The sequence below is a fragment of the Pistacia vera genome, unplaced genomic scaffold, assembly GCF_008641045.1.
Source record: "Pistacia vera cultivar Batoury unplaced genomic scaffold, PisVer_v2 Contig483, whole genome shotgun sequence".
Classification (NCBI taxonomy): Eukaryota; Viridiplantae; Streptophyta; class Magnoliopsida; order Sapindales; family Anacardiaceae; genus Pistacia; species Pistacia vera.
Window position 1 is genome coordinate 34,359 of NW_022196316.1, and position 23,226 is coordinate 57,584.

The following is a 23,226-nucleotide window of genomic DNA, read 5'->3' on the forward strand; positions in this document are numbered from 1 at the left end:
TATGCACTTTTTCGACCATTGAGGAGGTAAAGATATATTTTCTCTAATTTCCGGGCGTAACTTACTACTCTTTGTAACTTGTTATTGTTTCATCTACGTTTTATGCATTAAAGATCTTTGTTAATTGGATCCTCTTTGTTTCAGTACCTAAACTTATTCCTCCAGCGTGCCCGGGTTACGAATTTGAATGGCTGAATTTTTCCAATAAGTAATTATTAATAACAAAATGGCTCATTAGTTGTAGGCCTTGCAATTCAGAATGGATATCAATATTCTTACATTTGTGATGGTGTTTAAAGAACATGGTTCCTTTTTTATGCATCATCAAATTTTTCTACCAAATTGGGCAATAGAATAAAACTTTTTCAAACTTCTGGGAGGTAGGAATTGATAGAGCACCACCAACACCATACAGAAGAAGGGGATATAATTGTGGTAGGCTGTGAGAGTTGTTAGCTTAAGCACATGGAGATATGGTGAGAATATTTGAATAGTTAGTATAAACTTGGGCAGATGAAAGGAAAGAGGGCAGAATAGTTTTAGTGGGAATTGTTGGAGGTCTCTAGCTCCTCGATTTGCTAGGCTATCATAATTTCTTTTTCGTCATCTCTTTACAATTTCCATGAGAAGTTGTATTTCCATTTTTAAACTCAAATCAATTAGAAATATCAGTATTATTCAGAAATCCTTATTCCATTGAAGTGTTTATCTGTATTGAGCGATTGAAGTTTGGGTTTCTACATTAATCTTTTTTTTTAAGTGGCCATACATTTGGAGTTTTATGCATGTTGTCATTTTTTCCCCCTATTTTGTGGAAAATGAGTTCTGCTACTTTCAGTCAGATTTGCATATATGTGAATCAAGGGATAAAAACATTAATTTCATTCTTTGGAGTTCCTTTATCTAAGTAATTCTGTAAAATTGAATGACTAGAATTGTTCTGATGCAGTTTGTCTCACTTTGGTGTGACTGCTTGAGATTTATGCAAGAATATGATCCATCTGTACGTGAATTTTCCTGATGGTATTGCAAAGGCAGAAATCTCTTTGAGCGTGCTATAAATGCTATGGTTTGCATGTTGCTGAAGGCAGAAAGAAAGTATAAAATAGTAGCATATAACGGAAATTGAAGGAGCATCTATATACCATAGATGAGATCAGCATTAAGGTGAGAATTTATAATATTATATTAGAAACTTTTTAGAAAATGTGCCTGAAGGGGATGCATTCTATTAATCAATTTACTGATTATTTAAAGTTCTTATTCCATCCTACTGGTTTGGTATTATGGTTTTAATATGCTTTCGTGGGTCTTCCTTATATTTCCTAGAACCATGGTCAAGTTGCATGCCCTGTTTATTTAGAAACTTTTTTTTTCTTTCTTTCGTCATCTATGGTGTAACGCCCATCTAAGGTACGTAGCTTTATTTATGCCCTAATACCTTAGTGAATTTATTAAAGTTATCTGAACTAGTGTGAAGAAAATTCTTAAACCTTCATTAGGGGTAAAAGGTCTTTTCACTCATAATTAGTTGAAAAATGGGGAGTGAGAATAAATAGAATAACATGGAGAAGATAATAAAAATGGGATATTATGTAATTGACTAAGGGACATGGATGGAATTTTAGAAATGCAAAGGTAAAATGGGAATCTAATATATTATTTATGATATTAGAAGTTGAAGAAGAGAAACCCTAGCTACTCTACCCTCCATTCAAGCCATTCTCTATCCAAATTCTCTCAAATTTCATTATTAAATTTCCAAGGAAATTCATAGGATTTTGGCTAACTTTTGATAGATTTTCAATCCTAAGCATCCAAAGGTAAGATTCTTGCACCCAGAAGTGAGATTAAATTTTAAAGTTTTGAATTCTTATGGTTGATATGCTTAGGGTTTGAGAATGAGAGAATTCTACCAAAGAGAGAGTATAGTGTTGGAGTTGCTCAAATTCAAGGTAAGTAAACTAATTTGAACCTTAATTTGAGCAAGACTTGTGTTGAATGAATTTTTTTGCATGTTTGTATGTGATGTTATGAGAGAATTATGGGCTGTTTTTTATGTTTATTGATGTATAAATTCTAGCCATGAGAAGTAGTGTATGGTTATGTGATGATTTGGTGAAGTTGTGGAAGATTTGTGTTGAGTTTTTAGAGTGTAGAGAAGTGAAAAATTCGGCCAGGTTTGATACCCAATTTAGTGATTTTTTGTCTCACAATTTTGGTGAATTAGAGAGTTGTGAAGTGGTAACCAACATGGTAGTAACATGTGCATATGAATTGTTTGATGAAAATCCTAAGAGAAAAACGTGTTGCCATGGTTTCCCTATCAAATCTATGACATTCTAAGATGTTTGAGCACCTTACCCATCGAACTGGGTTGAGACTGAAACATAAAGTTTGTAGCCCTTTATCTAATATTTAAATGAGACCAAGATCATAGAGCATCCGATGTGTATAGCTCCGAGATTGCCTTCTTGAATATGAACTGCGCGGAAATGACTACCTCAAAGTGCCTCCAATTTTTAGTTATTTTTAGTCTAATAATCATGATTGATTTCAATATGGAATGTGTTGGTAGAGAATACTAGTTCCAAATAATCTTATATAGCGATAATGCATTCTCATATTTAAGCATTTGCATTTAGAAAGAAAAGCAAAGATATGAGCATATTTCCATGCACATACACATATATTAGAACATTAAAGAACAAAGAGAAAGAGAGTTGGATGAATTGTAGAGAATTTCTTTTATGATTATAAGCTTATATATGAAGAATTGTTGATGGAATGGATATGAATGATGGTTAGAATTTATCCATGAGAAGTAGTGTGTGTACTTGATTGTTGATGAGAGTTGCATGAATTATGGAGAATTGGAGTAGAATTTATGGAGTGTGAATCATAGACAGGTTGACGTTAATCTGGTGTGTTTATTCCAAATTTTGGTGGCTTAGAAGAGAGTAGAAATGTAGTCAAATAGAGTTGATGTGTGCATATAATTGTTAGATGAAATGTATACTCATGCTTCTCTTAGGCATTTCATCAAACAATATGTGTGCATACATAAACTCTACTCTAACTAAAATGATACTTCTTTCTTAACCATCCAAAATTGGAGTTCAACTCCTTTAAATCATCACACATACTGCAAAGAAAACACACTTCAAAAATTCCTATCAAATTCTTCTAAAACTATCCATACTTCTATCAAATTTTATCAACACAATCCACCATTCTCATGGTGGAAATCTCTCCGGAAATCAACATTGAACTCATTCATAAATCCATCAACTCATTTCAAACATTAAAAGGTCAAACATTAATCATATACAAATCTCTATACATCATTCAATCATGCAAATCACAACTTAGGTGGATTTACTTACCTTATCCTCAAGTAGAATCCACTTAAGCTCTCTACTCTTGATGGTTTGGTGCTTTCTCTTAAACCTTTAACACAAACTTAGTAAGGATCCTACTCTTACACCAATGAAAATTCACATCTAGAGTAAGGATTCTTACCTTTAAGTGCTTAGGAACAACTTGTATCAACTTCTAGTCAAAAGCCCTCCAAAAATCCTTGGAAAATTGAATGAAAGCTTGAGAGACTTGAAGGATGGAAGAGACGGTGGAAAAGAAAGAAAGAATGAAAGGGTTTCTAAAGCTAAACTCTTAATATCTCATATTTTCTCCACTCTTTCCCATTTTACCCTTACTCTTTCTTAGGAATTCTAACTTTGCCCTTTAATTCTTTACAAATGCACCCCCATTTAAACTATTCTCCATGCAATTTCCTTGCATTTCACTCCCCACGTTTCCTGCTAATTAGGGGTAGAATGGTCATTGTGCCTCAAAGGAAGAATTCTCTATAAACTCATAAGAATTTTCTAGAAACTCATAAGAATTTTCTAGAAACTCATAAGAATTTTCAGCCGAATCTTCACCGCGGTGAAGTCTGCCTTTCACAAATTTCAACAAGACTTCACCAATTTCAAGGCATTCAAGCAATTTCAACACATACACACTTAATTAAGGGCACAAAAACAACTTTAAGGGCAAAATGAGCAAATATGAGTTACGTACCTCAAGCGGGCGTTACAGGAGATTAGTTTTCGATAATTTGCGGCTGTCTGAGATTTTGTTTGTTTATAGATTTTGAGTTCCCTCTTGTCATTGCTTTTATGGACAGCCTGCGTGCCCTCTTGCAAAACTCATTTCTCTTAGTATAAGTATATTAGTTTCTCTAAAACATGAAGCTCAATGTTGAAAATCAGCAAGCGTGCCTCTTGATGATAGTTACCCCCAAAGCCAAAAAAAAATAAAAATAGGTGGTAAGCTAAATTTTTTAGATTTTGATCTTTTCTTGTTCTACATGATTGATACTAAAGCTTTGGGTATACTTTAAGATTTTATTGCTCTGTCTAGCTAAAGGTAGTTTCTTGCTGATTCTCTACTTCAACTGTGAAGACTTAAGCCATTTCTAGGGATTGAGAAGATTTATGAAAGAGGAGTTTTTGATTATCTGGTAGGTTTTTGTTATCATTATGGATTTTGAATTACTTTATGCATTGATTTATGGATTAAAACATAGTGATCTTAAGAATTCTCACTTGTGGTATTTTTAGTTATTTTCCTAAAAATAATTTTCTGATAAAAAAAATTCAGCTTGCCGGATCTACGAATTTTGAATGGCTGAATTTTTCCAATAAGTAATTATTAATAACAAAATGGCTCATTAGTTGTAGGCCTTGCAATTCAGAATGGATATCAATATTCTTACATTTGTGATGGTGTTTAAAGACACATGGTTCCTTTTTTATGCATCATCAAATTTTTCTACCAAATTGGGCAATAGAATAAAACTTTTTCAAACTTCTGGGGAGGGAAATTGATAGAGCACCACCAACACCATACAGAAGAAGGGATATAATTAGTGGTTAGGCTGTGAGAGTTTGTTAGCTAAGACATGGAGATAGTGGTGAGAAATTAGAATAGTTAGTATAAACTTGGGCAGATGAAAGGAAAGAGGGCAGAATAGTTTTTAGTGGGAATTGTTGGGAGGTCTCTAGTCCTCGATTTGCTAGGCACATATATCTTTTGTCATCTCTTTACAATTTTCCATGAGAAGTTTGTATTTCATTTTAAACTCAAATCAATATAGAAAATATCAGTATATTCAGAAATCCTTTATTCATTGAAGTGTTTATCTGTATTGAGCGATTGAAGTTTTGGGTTTCTAACATTAATCTTTTTTTTTAAGTGGCAATACATTTTGGAAGTTTTATTGCATGTTGTCATTTTTTTCCCTACTTTTTGTGGAAAATTGAGTTCTTGCTACTTTCAGTCAGATTTTGCATATATGTGGAATCAAGGGATAAAAACATTAATTCATTCTTTGGAGTTCCTTTATCTAAGTAATTCTGTAAAATTGAATGACTAGAACTGTTCTGATGCAGTTTGTCTCACTTTGGTGTGATTGTTGAGATTTATGCAAGAATATGATCCATCTGTACGTGAATTTTCACCTGATGGTATTGCAAAGGCAAGAAATCTCTCTTGAGCGTGCTATAAATGCTACTGGTTTGCATGTGCTGAAGGCAGTAAAATATGGTAAGCATATAAGGAATTTGAGAGAGCCATTCTCTATACCATAGATGAGATCAGCATTAAGGTGAGAATTTATAATATATATATTAGAAACTTTTTAGAAAATGTGCCTGAGGGGATGCATTCTATTAATCAATTTACTTGTTATTTAAAGTCTTATCCATCCTACTGGTTTGGTATTATGGTTAATAATGCTTTCGTGGGTCTTCCTTTATATTAGAACCATGGCTCAAGTTGCATGCCCTGTTTATTTTAGAAACTTTTTTTTCTTCTTTCGTCATCTATGTTGTAACGCCCACATCAAGGTACGTAGCTTTATTTATGCCCTATACCCTTAGTTGAATTTTATTAAAGTTATCTTGAACTAGTGTGAGAAAATTCCTTAAACCTTCATAGGGGTAAAATGGTCTTTTCACTCATAATTAGTTGAAAAATGGGGAGTGAAAATAAATAGAATAACATGGAGAAGATAATAAAAATGAGGATATTATTGTAATTGACTAAGGGACATGGATGGAATTTTAGAAAGTGCAAAGGTAAAATGGGATCTAATATAATTATTTTATGATATTAAGAGTTGAAGAAGAGAAACCCTAGCTACTCTACCCTCCATTCAAGCCATTCTCTATCCAAATTCTCTCAAATTTCATTATTAAATTTCCAAGGAAATCATAGGATTTGGCTAACTTTTGATAGATTTTCAATCCTAAGCTCCAAGGTAAGATTCTTGCACCAAGAAGTGAGATTAAATTTTAAAGTTTTGAATTCTTATGGTTGTATAGCTTAGGGTTTGAGAATGAGAGAATTCTACCAAAGAGAGAGTATAGTGTTGGAGTTGCTCAAATTCAAGGTAAGTAAACCTAATTTGAACCTTAATTTGAGCAAGACTTGTGTTGAATGAATTTTTTTGCATGTTTGTATGTGATGTTATGAGAGAATTATGGGCTGTTTTTTATGTTTATTGATGTATAAATTCTAGCCATGAGAAGTAGTGTATGGTTATGTGATGATTTGGTGAAGTTGTGGAAGATTTTGTGTTGAGATTTTTAGAGTGTAGAGAAGTGAAAAATTCGGCCAGGTTTGATACCCAATTTAGTGATTTTTTGTCTCACAATTTTGGTTGAATTAGAGAGTTGTGGAAGTGTAACCAACATGGTAGTAACATGTGCATATGAATTGTTTGATGAAAATCCTAAGAGAAAACGTGTTGCCATGGTTTCCCTATCAAATCTATGACATTCTAAGTAATGTTTGAGCACCTTACCCATCGAACTGGGTTGAGACTGAAACATAAAGTTTGTAGCCCTTTCTCTAATATTTAAAATGAGACCAAGATCATAGCAATCCGATGTGTATAGCTCGAGATATGCCTTCTTGAATATGACCTGCGCGGAATGACTACCTCAAAAGTGCCTCCAATTTTTTAGTTATTTTTAGTCTAATAATCTATGATTGATTTCAATATGGGAATGTTGTTGGTAGAGAATACTAGTTCCATAATGATATCTTTATATGCGATAATGCATTCTCATATTTAAGCATTTGCATTTAGAAAGAAAAGCAAAGAATGAGCATATTTCCATGCACATACACATATATTAGAACATTAAAGAACAAAGAGAAAGAGAGTTTGGATGAATTGTAGAGAATTTCTTTTATGCATTTATAAGCTTATATATGAAGAATTGTTGATGGAATGGATATTGAATGATGGTTAGAATTTATCCATGAGAAGTAGTGTTTGTGTACTTGATGTTTGATGAGAGTTTGCATGAATTATGGAAGAATTGGAGTAGAATTTATGGAGTGTGAATCATAGACAGGTTTGACGTTAATCTTGGTGTGTTTTATTCCAAATTTTGGTGGCTTAGAAGAGAGTAGAAATGTAGTCAAATTAGAGTTGATGTGTGCATATAAATTGTTAGATGAAATGTCAAAGAATAGGGAAAGAATAGAGAAAGAATAGAAAAAAATAGAGAAAGAATAAAGAAAGAATAGAGACAAACAAAGAAAAAATAGAGAAAACAGAGAAAAAATAGAGAAAGAACAGAGAGAGAGCAGAGAAAGAAAAAAGAAAGAATAGAGAAAGAACAGAGAAGAATAGAGAAGTGCGATGTAAGGAAAGAAATTCAAAATTTAAGCAATGGAGAAAGAAGGGTAGCATAGCGGGTTTACTTACTGAGCAATTAGTGCTCACCCCGTTGTTTTCAATGTTTTTGCAGGTAGTAGATGAGAATGCAGTCCCTTGGAGCATCAAGAAGCAGAAGAGTTTGGCGACACTGTCGAGTTACTATTTTGTGACTTTATTATATTATGTAAAGATTGGTATACAAAGAAAAAAAATTAGATATGGGCCCATTATGTCTTACTCATCTATGTATATATATTAATATATTTTCTTATAATACTATTTATTTTCCGAGTATACTAGCTAGAGAGAAAGTATTACATATGTATAGTTCATAAATTTTGTTATTTCACTTCCCTATGAAGTGCTATGTACTAAGAAAAAGTATCTGTTTTCAAAATTTACATTTGGAAAATTACTGCTCTTTTGCAGGAAAAAGAAAAGCAGGTTCAGCGCATCCAAAGTATATTTCACCGTCAATTGTCTGTTCCCCTTGCTAACTTAAGGACAATCCTTCTTGCCTACAAGTCTTGGGAGGACAAACTGGGGACTGCTCTAGATATTCAATCAAGTGATTTAGATGGGATTCCTTCTACTGTTGCCTCCGCGCACCAAAAGGCATTGGAGATGTATAATGCTCAAGCTGATTTTGAAGAACAAATTGCAAGGTAGGATATATCTGACTCCGAAAAATTTCAACAATTCACGGTATATGGCATTTACTTTAGATACTGTTTTAGATAGCTAAATGATAATGTGGGTTCCTACGTGATACCTTAAGAATTTAGGTTAAATGGTAACTTTATATGATATTAAAGTGTAGAGGTCATGATTTGAGTCTCCCATCTATTACATCTTGCTATATTTCGGTTGGTCTTTCTATCTGAATTTGGGCTTGGTTTATGTAACATGTGAAGTTGCATGTTACAAAGCTGAATATCATTGTTGTGCCCTTACCTTTTCAAGCTTAAGCTTTTAGATCAAGTTGTTTATCAACAAAGTCTCTATTGAAATTTCATTATAATTTCAATTTCTTATGGTCTTTCTTGCTTCTAATACAAGTAATCAGTTTATGTAAACTTTAGATCTTCTCTTCTTCTTCTTCTTTTCTTGAGGGTGGGGGGTTGTATAAGAACTTGCAATGTGGCAATAAGTTACCCTTTTTTTTTCCTTCATTAAAGTGTTAATAATATTATTTTAATTTGAAATTTTTGCAGATCTACTTGAAGTTTGAACAGTCTTCTAGAGATACAGCCCGTGTTCAACTTCTCTATGAACGTGCTATTACCGAGTTTCTTGTATCAAGTGATCTCTGGTTTGGTTATACTCACTATTTGGATAAAACCTTGAAGGTTTCACTCATATTTTCTCTTTTCAATTCTTTATGTTTTAGGTATTTGTAATTTTAGCAATTAATCATTTCTTTTTCCCTTCAGGTAGGAAATATTGTGGGGATGTTCATTCCAGGGCTAGGAAAAATTGTCCTTGGGTTGGTGATCTTTGGGTTCGATCTTTGCTCGCTTTGGAACATTGTCGTGCACCTGAGAAAGAGATATCTACTGTAAGTTTCAGTTGTTACCCTTCATCTGTTGTGAATTATGAGAGATTGTTATAAGTAGCTTAAGAGCAATGAAGTTTCACAAACTTCAGTGTTGGAATTTCATTCTGCTCCTTTTACAAATATAGAGGTTTACTCTTGTTTAAAAAGATTTTTATATCATATTCAGGTCTTTGAGAAGTCCCTTCTATGCACTTTTTCGACCATTGAGGAGGTAAAGATATATTTTCTCTAATTTGCAGGCTTGACTTACTACTCTTTGTAACTTGTTATTGTTTCATCTACGTTTTATGCATTAAAGATCTTTGTTAATTGGATCCTCTTTGTTTCAGTACCTAAACTTATTCCTCAGTCGAGTGGATGGTTTGAGACGAAGAATCCTTTTGCCTGGAGCAGAAGAGGATGCACTGAATTTTTCATTGATAAGGGAAACGTTTCAGGTTCGCATATGTATACTGTTCATTTTTCCTTGTTAAAATTGTTTTTACTCGATGTCAAGAACTTGAAGCTTCTCAAAGACATTTGTAGATGCTCTATTCATGGTGAATTTTAGATGAAGAAAATGTGGACCTTGTAGCTAGTCTACTCTTTCAGGGTCCAGGCATAGATCTCTTACGAATGTGTATCAAGTGCTTCTACCCTTAGACTCTGAAGAAAAGTCTTTTAATTTACTTCATTTAGCCTGCTGTTATAGTACCATTATGACCACTTTATGTAGAAGTTACAGTGCATAACTCTCGATACTCCAAGATGGCTTTTGCTAATTGCTAGATTGTTACCTTTGTTAATTGTTTTGTCATGGAATAGTGTCCTTTGCTAAAAAATTTCTCATTCAGCATTGGAGTTGCATGCACAGAACATATCTTTATGGATCTGTGAATTTATAAAATTTGCATGTCATATTCAACTGGTACATTGTTGTTGTATAATGGCTGTTTTCAATATTTGTGTTTATAAACAATTAGCCTGATGTCTCTTTAGTGTACCATCGAAATTGCAGGCCCTGTATGATTGGATGTATTATATATACTTGAATACTTAACTGTGCAGTTTCTTCCTTTCAGCGGGCGTCTGACTACTTATCTCAACAGATGAAGAATACAGATGGTTTGCTGCATTTGTACGCTTATTGGGCTCATTTGGAGCTAAATTTGGGAAAAGATCAAGCTGTAGCTCGGGGCTTTTGGGAGAGCCTGGTTTGGCCCATTCATCTTTTTCTCTTTCTTATCCTGTGTAGTTCAATATGATTGATCTCTGTATTTTTTCCGTATAACTTGCTTTTTGTCTGTGCAGCGGGTCAATGTTGGAAGCCTGGCAAGGTTATATAGCTATGGAAATTGAATTGGGACATTTAAATGAAGCTAGGTCCATCTACAGGAGATGCTACAGTAAAAGATTTAGTGGGACAGGTTCAGAGGTATAATTCTTTTACATTACTTGCTTTCAATTATTCTAGATTGATTTATGGACAGGATTTGAATTTGAAAGTTTTTAAACTGGTTTTTTCCTCCTTCCTTCTCATTTTTTTTTTTTTTTTTGGGAAAATTGTTGCTTCTAGTAGTATACGATGCAGCTTTATTTAATCAATTGATATTTGTCATCTGCAATGCAAACATTTCTATCTTTATTCTCTTTTTGTTGCTGATGGAAGTTGAAACCAGACAAATGGCTTAAGTCAAGGTTGTTAAAATGTTGTTTATCAAGGAGGGCAATTTATGGAGATCTTTTGAACTCTTAACATAGAATCATGCTCTGCAGCTGAGAATATTTTTAGAGAGTAGCCTTGCAATAGGTCAACCTATTACTCGAGCACCAGAATCACAATGGTTTAATATATTTAATCGAATTGTTTCCCAACTCTCTGCTCCTGCTCCTGCTCCCATTCATATTATATGATCTCATTGATGATCTCACTACATCATCTAAAGTTACTAACAATTCTTGCTTCTTGATTTTATGATATTGAAAATAATGTTTTGGGTCCACAACTCCTGGGTGACTTTCTTCAATTGTTATGTACTGCCTTTTGGATTTGTTGATATATTCTTTTCCTAAAAAACAGAGTTATTCGGGACATATGCCACAACTGGTTGCGTTTTCAGGGGGAATACAGGACACTTGAAGATTTTGACTTTCTTCAATTGTTATGTACTGCCTTTTGGATTTGTTGATATATTCTTTTCCTAAAAAACAGAGTTATTCAGGACATATGCCACAACTAGTTGCGTTTTGAGAGGGAATACGGGACACTTGAAGATTTTGACCACACTGCACAAAAGGTACACATTCCTATTGCAGTTTTAATTTATTTGTTTTAAGTGTCAATTAATCACATATTTCTTTTTTCAGTCTAATGTGTATGATGCATTTGCATTGCTATCGAGAATTAGTATGTATAGATTTATTAAAAAAACAATTGAAGTGTTTAACTAATGATATTTTAGCTTGTTGCGATGTCCGCCTTATCTAGTATCCATATGTGTTTGACTAAAATGTGACACGTTAGTAGTTGTCTTTGATGACCTCAAATGATGTGCTTGTAAATGAGTTGTGTTTATGTGCCTTTATACATATTATGAACTCTTTGCTTCTCTCTTGTCAGAGCTTAAATACTACTAGTGGATCATTGCCTATCTGTTTAAATTTTTAGTTTAAGTGATAACTTAATAGAGCATTGTAGCAAGGTGGTCCACATAGTCTTGTGTTTAAATCTCTCTATGAGATTTGGGCCAGTTTGGTTTGTGATTCAAAAATAATTTTAAGAAACTGATAGGATTCAGCAACTCAACAACCCAACAACGAAATGAAACAGTTAAAAGAGAAAATGTTAACAGAATATTTAAGACAGAAAGTTGTATTCAAATGAATCAGATTGTGTATTACACTTTTGGAATTGCAAAAATAACCTAGATAATAAGTTCACTGCGTACTCAATGTCAAAGACTCAAAAAACACTCAAAACAGATTCAAAGAAAAATAAACACTGCTAAGCTTCGAGGGCTATCTTCCTCCCAAATTTCCTTGTCCTCTCTTGCCCTTTCCCTGGCGATCTGCCCCCTTTTTGTAATGCCTCAGTATAACATAAAATTGTACTGCTCCTCTCCCATATTGCCATTTGTCTGATGCCTTAGTATAATAGAATATTGTATTGCTCCTCTCCCATATTTCCATTTGTCTAGTATTCCAATAACAAAATGTTGTATTGCTCCTCTCCCATATTGCCACTTGTCTTGTGCTGATTGTCCTCTGTCATGTTGCCATATGTCCTGTACTATTTTGCCAGCCTAGCTTGTGATCCTCTACTACTCTTCCCCTACCTATTGTAGACCTGCATTGTGTGTGATCTATCATTACCCTCCCCAAGAAGAGCCACCTTGTCCTCAAGAATAGAAAGAGAAGAATTGAGTATTGAGGGTGTGGAAGTCCTCCCAAGTGCTCTCGAATTTTGGCAGTCCCTTCCAATGGATGAGAACTTCCCATTGCCCATTCAGTGGTTTCCACTTTTTAAGAACTCTTTGGGGTTCCACATTCAAAACTATGTTTTCGTTGAGGTTGTTCGAAAGGGGCTGGCTATTAGGAATTGGAAAAATGGCTTTCTTCAATTGAGACACATGGAAAAATCATGTATGCAAGCTGAGGGAGGAAGATCTAATTAGTAAGCTGCTGCCCGAATTTTGTTTTTGATTACAAATGGACCATAAAATCGTGGACTAAGCTTTTCATTGTGGCACCGTGCTAGCGAGTGTAGCCTGTATGGCTGAAGTTTCAAATATGCTGAGTCCCCCACCTTAAAATCGACTTCTCTTATCCTTTTATCCGCATACATTTTCATGCGATTTTGGGCTTGAACCAGGTTGTTTTTTAAGTCTTGGAGAATGTAGCTGTGGTCTTGGAGTTGGTGGTGGACTTCATCAACTCGAGAGGAATGGTCTGTGTATTTTAGTACCACTAAAGGGTCATGACCATACAATGCTTTAAAGGGACACATAACTGGTGTTGAACCAGAATTCTGCCCAAGGTATCCATTTCGGCCATTGTTGCGGCTATCCATTGACAAAACACCTAAGATAAGTTTCTAAGCAACGGTTTACCACCTCTGTTTGCCCATCCGTTTGTGGATGATAGGCAAAACTCATGTGGAGCTAGGTCCCCGATTGGCGAAATAACTCACCCCAAAAATGACTTATAAAGATCCGGTCTCAATCAGAAACGATCGATCATGGAAACCCATGTAGGCGGACTATCTCCTTAATAAATACCTCAGCAACTTCCTTAACGGTGTAGGGATGCTGCAATGTGACGAAATGGCTATATTTTGAGAGTCAATCGACCACCACTAGGATAGTGTCTACCCTTCTGGCCTTTGGAAGCCTGGAAATGAAGTCTATAGATATATCCTCCCAAATTTGATTCGGAATGGGTAGTGGTTGCAACAATCCTGCAAGACTCAAGGCCTCGTATTTGTTCTATTGGCAGACAGTGCAAGCTTCCACAAAATCCTTGATATCCTTTCTCATTCCCTCCTAATAAACCACATTGCCAATGCGTTTATAGGTTCGAAAAAACCCGAAATGCCCCCCATAGGTGAAGAATGAAACTCATGTAGAAGGTTTTGTATGTGAGGGCCTATTTTAGGGACTACTAACTTGCCCTGATAGAGTAAATGATGGCCCGCAAGTTGGAAAGAAGGTCAGCCATTTGGATCGATCAAAAGCTGTTGAATAATGTGACGAAGTTTCTCATCCTTCTGAATAGCCTCTTCTAAGACCTTCATACCTACAAAACAACCCACGGTTATGGCATTATGTTCCGCCTCTTCTTCCCTGCGAGACTGTAATACCCAAGATGTCAAAGATATGTTCCTAACTCAAAATAGTCCTCTATATGTTGATTTTATGTTTTACATAAAATCTAACTAAGGGCTAGTCAATTCATTTGGAACGGTATGAATCAATTATCCATAGAAAGGTATTAAGGGCAAAATAGTCATTTTTCCTATGGATAAGCATTGAAAAAGTCAAGGATGAGTAGGCTTAATTGCATTTAATGGCATTAATTAAGTAATAATTATGTCTAGTGTGAAATGGCCAAAATGCCCTTATATGAAGAATTAAGGACTTATGAGTTATCTAATTAAAATAATTGGGCCAATAGCATAATTTTGGAAAATTAATGAAATATTTTCCTATAAATGAGATGAAATTCATTCAAGCCAAGGGAGAGAGCATTTCTTCAACCTTTTTTCCATTTTCTCTCAAATCTTCCATGAAACAAGTCTTCTCTCTCTAAGTTTTAAAGGAGTTTTGCATAATTTTTCAAGGAGAACAAGATAAGAGCCTTGGATCTTCAATTTGAAGGGTTTAAGGTAAGGATTGAAAACCTTAGTTTTGATGTGATTTGAAGATTTGAAGTCGATGTTGAGGTATAATGTGATATATGTAGGATTAAGGTGTAAAAGAAGACAAAGGCAAAGGATTTGTTGGAGGAAGTCTTAAAAAAGGTAAGGAAGAACCTCCCATGACTTTAGGGATTATGCTAGGGTTTGTAGATTTTTATGAAACCCTAAATTAAGGCTTTAAGGCATAGAATTAGTTCATGGCAAGTGTGGTTGAACTCATTTATTCTACTTATTGCCTTGAATTCATTATACATGAAGTTATTGCTATTTATGTTTCATGAGTTGTTGTGTTTGATTGAAGAAAATGAAGTGTGATGCTGATTGTGCAAAACTTGTAGTATTGGAGGTCACATGGTGTTGAATGGTTGCTATTAGAAGTGTTGAGCTGTTGTTTGCATTAGCTTACAATTTTATAACAATAATGGATGATTATGGGAATGGGATTTTACACTTCCTTTAAGATGTTAAAGACTATTAAGGGGAGGTTTATTTTATCCATAAGTTGACCTATTGGTTAATTGTCAATAGGAACTGATGTGGCATAATTAATATGAAAAATTCGGATTTAGTAAGCTTAGGGGTTATGTTAAACATGCTTCAGTATTTTGACCATAACTTGTGTTATAAAAATAGAAATGAGATGATTCTTGAAGCATTAGAAAGTTAAGACACAGTCCTATAACTTTTATGTTTATGCCAAGAGTCAATTCGTTTGAGAAATAGATGGAAAATGGCCTGAAGTATAAATTGGTTATTAAAGTTTAAGATTTAACATGATCAATTCTTATGATTACGAATTGATTATTAATGTATTGTTGTAATTATGCCATGTACTAATGTTTACCCATTAGTTAGATGATCTTTGAAAGATATACATGGTCATGATGTCAATGCATGATTAATGTTATGAAATGGCATGAAGATGCTATGTAATACATGTTTTAAGATGATTTATGTGAGCAAGAGCTAATGTAAATGGATTGATAATCCATAGATGAATTAAAAGTATTAATCTCACAAAAATATGTATTTACATGCCATAAGATGTTAGAGATGCATATAGACATGATAGAGATGCATATAGACATGATGGGAAATGCATAAGCATATCCTCATATACCGGTTAAGGAAAGATGAATTTATGCTTTAGATGTTAAATAACGCGTAAGCACGCCTCTCGGTGATATGAGCTCTAGATAAATTTGAGGCTAGATGATATGAAGTGCTTAAGACGCTAAGAAAAGTCCGATCGGCTACACATTAAATGCTTCATGCATTTAGTTGCACTACATGAGTTATGATGTTATTTACATCATGAGATGATTTATACTCATGTTAGATGATATTTATATGTCATATCATGACATGTAATGTGTGTGTACTATATTTACATATTTATTTGTATGTGTATGCATTGATGTTTGTATAGCCATGGGATAAAATGATGAAAGACATATGAAATAGAAAGGGAAAAAAAAGGGAAAGTATCCCTAGATGTAAAAGATAAGTGGTATGTTAACAAATATGTTTAAATGAGGGTCAAATAGCACATTTAGAAAGTAATGGATCATTCCTTACTAAGTGATTAGCGCTCACCCTTTCATTGTTGATTGCTTTGCAGGTAGACTAGAAGCGAAGGATGCTAGAGACAGCGGGGCTACACGTGAGGGGAGATGATTTATTCTTATCTTGATGTAAATAATGTAAATGATAAATGTTTGTGAAACACCTTTTGGAAGCTTCCACCCTATAACTATGTTTTGATTGTGTAATTTCTGGATAAATTCTTAAAGTTTTTGAACTTATAAGTTTGGATCCTGCATGGCATTTTATATCCATGTTTTGGATATTATTATTATTATCCTTACACAGGTTTTTTCTAAATACAACTCGTTCTCCAGACATGTATCCCCGGGATTCTCATTGAGGGATATTCAGAGGATACCTGACTAGAGGGGGGGTTTTACAGAGACGGTGCATCGGCAGCCTTATTTTCTGCTCCCGATCGATACTATATGACAAAATTCAATCCTAGCAGCTTGATGACCCATTTCTATTGACTTTCACTCAACAATTTTTGGTCGGTCAGAATGTGCAGGCTCTGTTGGTTTGTTCGGATACAAATTTATGTCCCATGAGATAGTGATGCCACCTTTGAGTGGCTAGAACCACTGCCATGAGTTCCCGTTCATAGACTAACTTTAACTAAGACTTCATCGACAACCCCTTACTTAGGTATGCGAGTGGTCATCCCTCTTGCATCAAAACTGCCCCTAATCCATTACCCAAAGCATCTATTTCTATCATAACCTCTTTGGAGAAATTAGGCATAGCTTGAACCAGAATGCTAGTCATAATTCTCTTCAACTCTTCAAACACTGTTTGGGTTGCTTTGTTCCATCTGAAAGCATCTTTCTTAAGCAAAGCTATTAAGGGTGCTGCGATCTTACGTAATCTTGGACAAAACGTCGAAGTATCCTGTTAAACTGAGAAACCTGCAGTGTGCTCTCACATTCTTTGGTACCGGCCACTTGATGATGTTTTCTATCTTGGATGGATCGACGGCTATGCCTTCGGCTGAGATGACATGCCCCAAATACTCTATCTGTCGCTGCCCGAACAAACATTTTTTTTTTTCCTGATCAACTGATGTTTTAGTAGAATTTGAAGAACAGTTGCCAAATGTCCCGAGTGCTCGTTCATCCCCTTACTATAGATGAGTATGTCGTCGAAGAAAACAAGTATAAACCTGAGCAAGTGTGGCCTGAAAATCTCATTCATTAATGCCTGAAAAGTGGAAGGTGCGTTTGTTAATCCGAAGGGCATAACCAAAAATTCATAATGTCCTTCGTGAGTCCAGAATGCCATCTTATCGGTGTCTTCAGGGTAGACTCGTATCTGGTGATAACCTGACTTCAAATCAAGCTTAGAGAATATCGACGCTCCTCCTAACTCATCAAATAATTCATCAATTGCCAAAATTGGAAACTTATCTGGTACTATAATTTTATTCACGACCCTGTAGTTAACACAAAATCTCCATCCACCATCTTTCTTCTTCACTAGTAGCACCGGACCTGAAAATAGACTCACACCAGGTTTGATGATCCTGGAAGCCATCATCTCTTTAACAATGCACTCTATCTCATTCTTTTGATAGCATGGGTATTTATATGGTCGAAGATTTAGGGGTTGGGTTCCTGGCACTCATTGAATTGAATGGTCTTGAGTCCTAATGGGTGGTAATCCATCCAAGGGTTCGAACACCTGTCCAAACTTATCTAGCACCTCTACCAACTTTTCGTCAATTCTCTCTTCATTTCCCATTTGTCTCTGAGTCTCCCAAAACTCGATTAACACTCCCTGTCCTTCCCTCTGTACAATCTTAATCATGGCCTTCAAGGACACTAGTGTTTTGCTTAAGGAAGGATCCCCTCGTAGTTGTACCATTCGCTTTCTTAATCTGAACTTCATAGTCTGCTTCTTCTAATTAATTACTGTCTCGCCTAAAGTCTCCAACCAAGCCATCTCGAGTACTACATCTACGCTCCCTATTTCAAACAGAAAAAAAATCTTGAACCACAACCATTCCTTGTAATTCCAACGGAATCGCTTTACATTCCCCCTAACATGTCACCCGATATGTCACCCGATAACCATCTCCCACTCTGACTCTGAAGGACGGGTTCATAACCACTGGTAGTTCCAACCTACCCACTGCCTCTAAACCAATGAAATTGTAAGAAGCCCCACTATCAATCAATACAATTAATTCCTTACCATGGACACTCCCTTTAAGCTTCATAGTTTTTGGCCCTTGTATTCCCACTACCGAGCTGATGGATAGATCCACATGGCTTTGATTTTGTTCAGTTGCAACTTCTTCCTTTTGCTCCTCTTCTTGCAACTTTGGATCCTCATCTTCTCCCTCAAGCAAGACAATCCGAAACTATTTCTCACTACACCTATGCCCAAGTGAAAATTTTGCATCACATCTATAACATAATCCTTTTTCTCTCTTTCTCTAGATCTCAGATTATGTTAACCTCCGGAAGGGAAAATCCCACCAAAAGTTGGAAGATCTGAAGGTTTCTGCTGGAGTTGATGCATAACTGGAGTTGCTCTCACTAGAAGCATGCCTGAAATTTGTGTTTTGGGGCCGAATTTTCATGTTGAATGTTGAATGTGTTTGGGTGGTGTTGGGTTGGGTTATGTGGGTTTGGGTAATGTGGGTTTGGGCTCTATTTTGCTCTTCCATTCTAGTTAGGTTTAAGTTGAAACATGGGCCATTACTAACTCCCCTAAACTTTCCTTGTCGGCCCAATCCTCCTTTAGCCTCTTCCAATATTGCATTCCTTTCTTCCACTCTCTGGGCCAAAATTGCAATTTGAGTTAAAGAATTTGGCTGGCCCAAAATGTCTGGTTGTTGGAGCTTCACCTCTCCACGGATCTCGAGTCATAACCCATTCAAGAATACTACAGAAAGCACGTCTTCCCTTTCTCCCACTATAATTGCCACAATTTCTTCAAACCACCGACGGTAGTACATAAAAGCTTCTGTCTGCCTCATTGACATAAGGAGTTCCAGCGGGCTGATTTCTTGTGCGCTGCTGAATCTCTACAGAAAAGCCACCTTGAACGCAAGCCACATCAGTCCTAGCATCCTGGATTCGCTCCATTGATACCAATAGAGGGCCTCTCCTTCCGTGCACAGCACCGTGGAGAGGACCTTGCTTCTATCGGCAACCTGGTTAAGGGCGAAGTATCTTTCCACATGAAAAATCCAGCCATACGGATCTTCGCCAGAAAAAAAGTGGAAGCTCTAATTTTTGGCCTCCCCACTCTCGTCGGTATCCCCCTTTGTGGTGGTGATAGCCTCCTTGGTAAGGAGGAGGTGGCAGTGGGTCATTTTCCCTGTGGTGGTCTTCATCATGGTGGTTCCCCAGTGCCTGAGTTGTTGGCTTCTTCCTGCCCCACTGCCCTTTGGCGAGCCTCTTCCTTAGTTTTTCATCGTCTTTCTTCTTCTGCTCTATTGTGAGCTTCTTCTTGTTTGTCTTTATGCCTTATCCAGTTTTGCACATCCATCATTATCTCCCTCATGGACGCCACTGTTTCTGTCAACTTTGAAATGTCTCTCTTCACCCCAGTAACTTCCTTTTCAACAATGTCCATTCTAGCACTGACCATACCCCAGCGAACATCCTCGCTCTGATACCAATTGATAGGATTCAGCAACTCAACAACCCAACAACGAAATGAAACAGTTAAAAGAGAAAATGTTAACAAAATATTTAAGACAAAAAGTTGTATTCGAATGAATCAGACTATGTGTTACACTTTTGGAATTTTAAAAATAACCTAGATAATAAGTTCACTGCGTACTCAATATCAAAGACTCAAAAAACACTCAAAACAGATTCAAAGAAAAATAAACAATGCTAAGCTTCGAGGGCCAACTTCCTCCCAAATTTCCTTATCCTCTCTTGCCCTTTCCCTGACAATCTGCCCCCTTTTTGTAATACCTCAATATAACTGAATACTGTACTACTCCTCTCCCATATTGCCATCTGTTTGATGCCTCAGCATAACATAATATTGTACTGCTCCTCTCCCATATTGCCGCTTGTCTTGTGCTGATTGTCCTCTACCATGTTGCTATCTGTCTTGTACTGTTTTGCCAGCCCAGCTTGTGATCCTCTACTACTGTTCCCCTGCCTATTGTAGACCTGCATTGTGTGTGATCTATCAGAAACTAAGTTACAATTAAAAATTTTAAAAGTTTTATCTCAATATTTTAAATATTTGAAAATATATTTGGAATTCAAAAATTGTTTTTGAAGTTAAAAACTATATAAAGACTAAGAAATGATATTTTTCTTGTTTTCTAATTTTACACTAATTTTTAGGATTACATGCAAGAACATTGTTTTGAAAACATTTCAACTTATTTTAATAAAAAACGTATTTTCATAAAATTCCTTATATTCCTTGTTTTCGAAAATAAAACACTACTTAAAATTTATATCAAATAGGCTCTTATTTAGATTATAAATTTGTATTTGTATTTATGTTATATTTATGGTTGTGATTATAGGTGTTCAGCGAACGAGATTGTGTTAAATTTTAACTATGGTTGTTGATGCTTAACTATCAATTTAAGCTTTAAGTCAAGTTGTTACATAACAGTGTTAAAGATGTCATTGAATTATGATACAACTGCTTAGTATTTATTGACTGTATGCAATCCTTGCTATTTTAACTCAATGTGTAAAGATGCTTGTCTTTGTTCCTTTTCTCAGGTTACACCCCGCTTGGAAGAGCTGCAATTATTTAGGTGACAGCAAGAAGCCAAATTTGTTCCTGAACTAATAGATCAGAAAGAAAAGTCACATAAGAAAAGTGTTAATGGAAAGAGAAAAACAGATTCGAACATGACTGATGAACAGTCTCCAACTAAGCAGCAAAAAAATATTACCCAAAACCCAAACAAAGTGCATGGGAAAGAAAAGGGATGAGCACAGAACTTAGCTGAAGAAAACGAAGTAGAAGCAAAACCCAAGTTTGAAGAGCATCCAAATGACCAACACATCAAAGACTCTACCACTGGAAGAGCCAAAGGATACACTGACAAGTGTACTACATTTTTATCAAACCTTAACTTCAAGGCAAGTAGAGATTCTCTCGCACTTCAGAGAGAGATTTCTTTTTATTCTTTTTTAATGCTGGATAGGCAAATATAGAGAGATAATTCTGATGGTTTTAAATTTTTTACAGGCAACTTCTGAAGATCTGAAAAAATTCTTTAGCGATGTTGGTGGGGAAGAATCTGATCGAATTCTGTCGGACAAGTTCACCAGAAAGTCAAGGGTACGACTCTCTTTCTCTCATTCATTATTTGTCAATGTTTTGTGTGCTTTATGCTTCAAATGAAAAAGAGGAAGGTATCCACTGGACCTTCTATGTGCACATCAGTCTTATAGTCAAATCCTTATTTAACATTGCCTGACCTTTAAACTTCAACATATGTATGCATAATATGGACTGTTCCACAGAAATCAGCCTTAAGAAACTAATGTTAATGCTTTCGGGAGATCGGCATGGTTGATGCTTCAGGGAGATAGAAACTGCTAATTGCAGTCCATTCTCTTTGATCAAATTTCTCAAGGGTGCTCACTGAAACTTCAGTTTGATTTCTTCCTTTCATGCAGTCAATAAATCATTTAGTTCTTACGCTTTTAGTTTTAAAATGAATGTACTTCTAGAGACGATTATGCAGTCTCAAAGAAACCTACAAAAGGGTTGAATTCCATAATTATGGTAAAATTGCTTAATTTTCTAAGTATAAAGAGTCTAATTGTCTAGGAGCATATTTTTTTCATTTTGATAGCAAGTGATATGCTTAGGAGACTCAACCATAGTCTCATACATATTTACCCATATTCTAGCTTGCCTTTAACTGTAGAGCATTTGTCTAGGACCATTGCATACTAATTTATAATATCCTCTGATCGATTTTTGAAGGGCCTGGCATATGTGGATTTTGCCAATGATGCACACCTTGCTGCAGTTGTAGGAAAGAACAAACAAATGTTTCTTGGGAAGAAGATAAACAATGCAAGATCAAATCCGAAGCAAAAGAAAAAGGATTCTACTAGTGGTAGGCTAAGTGGAATTAGGTTTTATCTTTGTTATTACTTGTGTGTGTTTGTTTGTGTCCAATGCAGTCTATAGACATTTTCATGTTTGTGTTTCCCACTTTTACATTCCTTTGGTTTAAATAGCAGCGCACAGTAGTAATCAAACTTTCAGGGAGTCTAGAGCGCCACACTCTACTGCTAATAAACGTAGTGATAACATTCACCTGAAGGGGAGGAACACATTTGCAATGCCAAGGAACGTCAGACCACTTGGTGTCCCCTCAACAAATTCAAAAGTTGGGGAAGTGGAAGATGAGAAGCTGAAATCAAATAATGAGGTTAGAGAAATGATCCTTAAGAAGTGAGGTTTGTTCCTCAGGTTACATGTTACATGTTAACTAAAATAGCACAGTAATTGACAAACTTCTCTTTCTTATAAAAAAAAAAAAACATAAGGTCTTGCCTTAATATGTTTCTGTAAACACAATTATGACAAACGATACCGGTTTGAGGACAAAAAGTATATATCAGTATCCTTCTTGCAAATTTTCTTCCAGATATGTCAAGTTTATACCCATTTTATTCAAAAAGGGTAAAGTTCTAATATGTTTCCTGTGGAACATATATTTCATCCAATTTGTGATGAGGATAGCCTCAATAAGATGGTGCTCAAGTTCCTTTTTATGTGACAAATGACCAATGTTATAGGATCCAACAAGATCATGAAAACTATTATGGGTTGGTGGTCTATTCTTGGTCTAAAATAACATTGAATACTCATAGTGCATTTGTTAGGTTCTTTGCTTTTTTGTACCTATTGATTCTATCCTAGTGGAGAATCCATTTTACTATTTGTCATAGATGAAAATCCTAATGCAGAAAGATAGACCACTAGAGC

The 23,226-nt window shown here is 35.4% G+C and overlaps 1 pseudogene; it reads left to right on the forward strand.

Annotated features, from left to right (window-relative positions):
- The window catches only part of LOC116146753, a 42,008-nt pseudogene extending 19,315 nt beyond the window's left edge, over positions 1 to 22,693 (forward strand).
- The last annotated feature ends 533 nt before the right edge of the window (positions 22,694 to 23,226 follow it).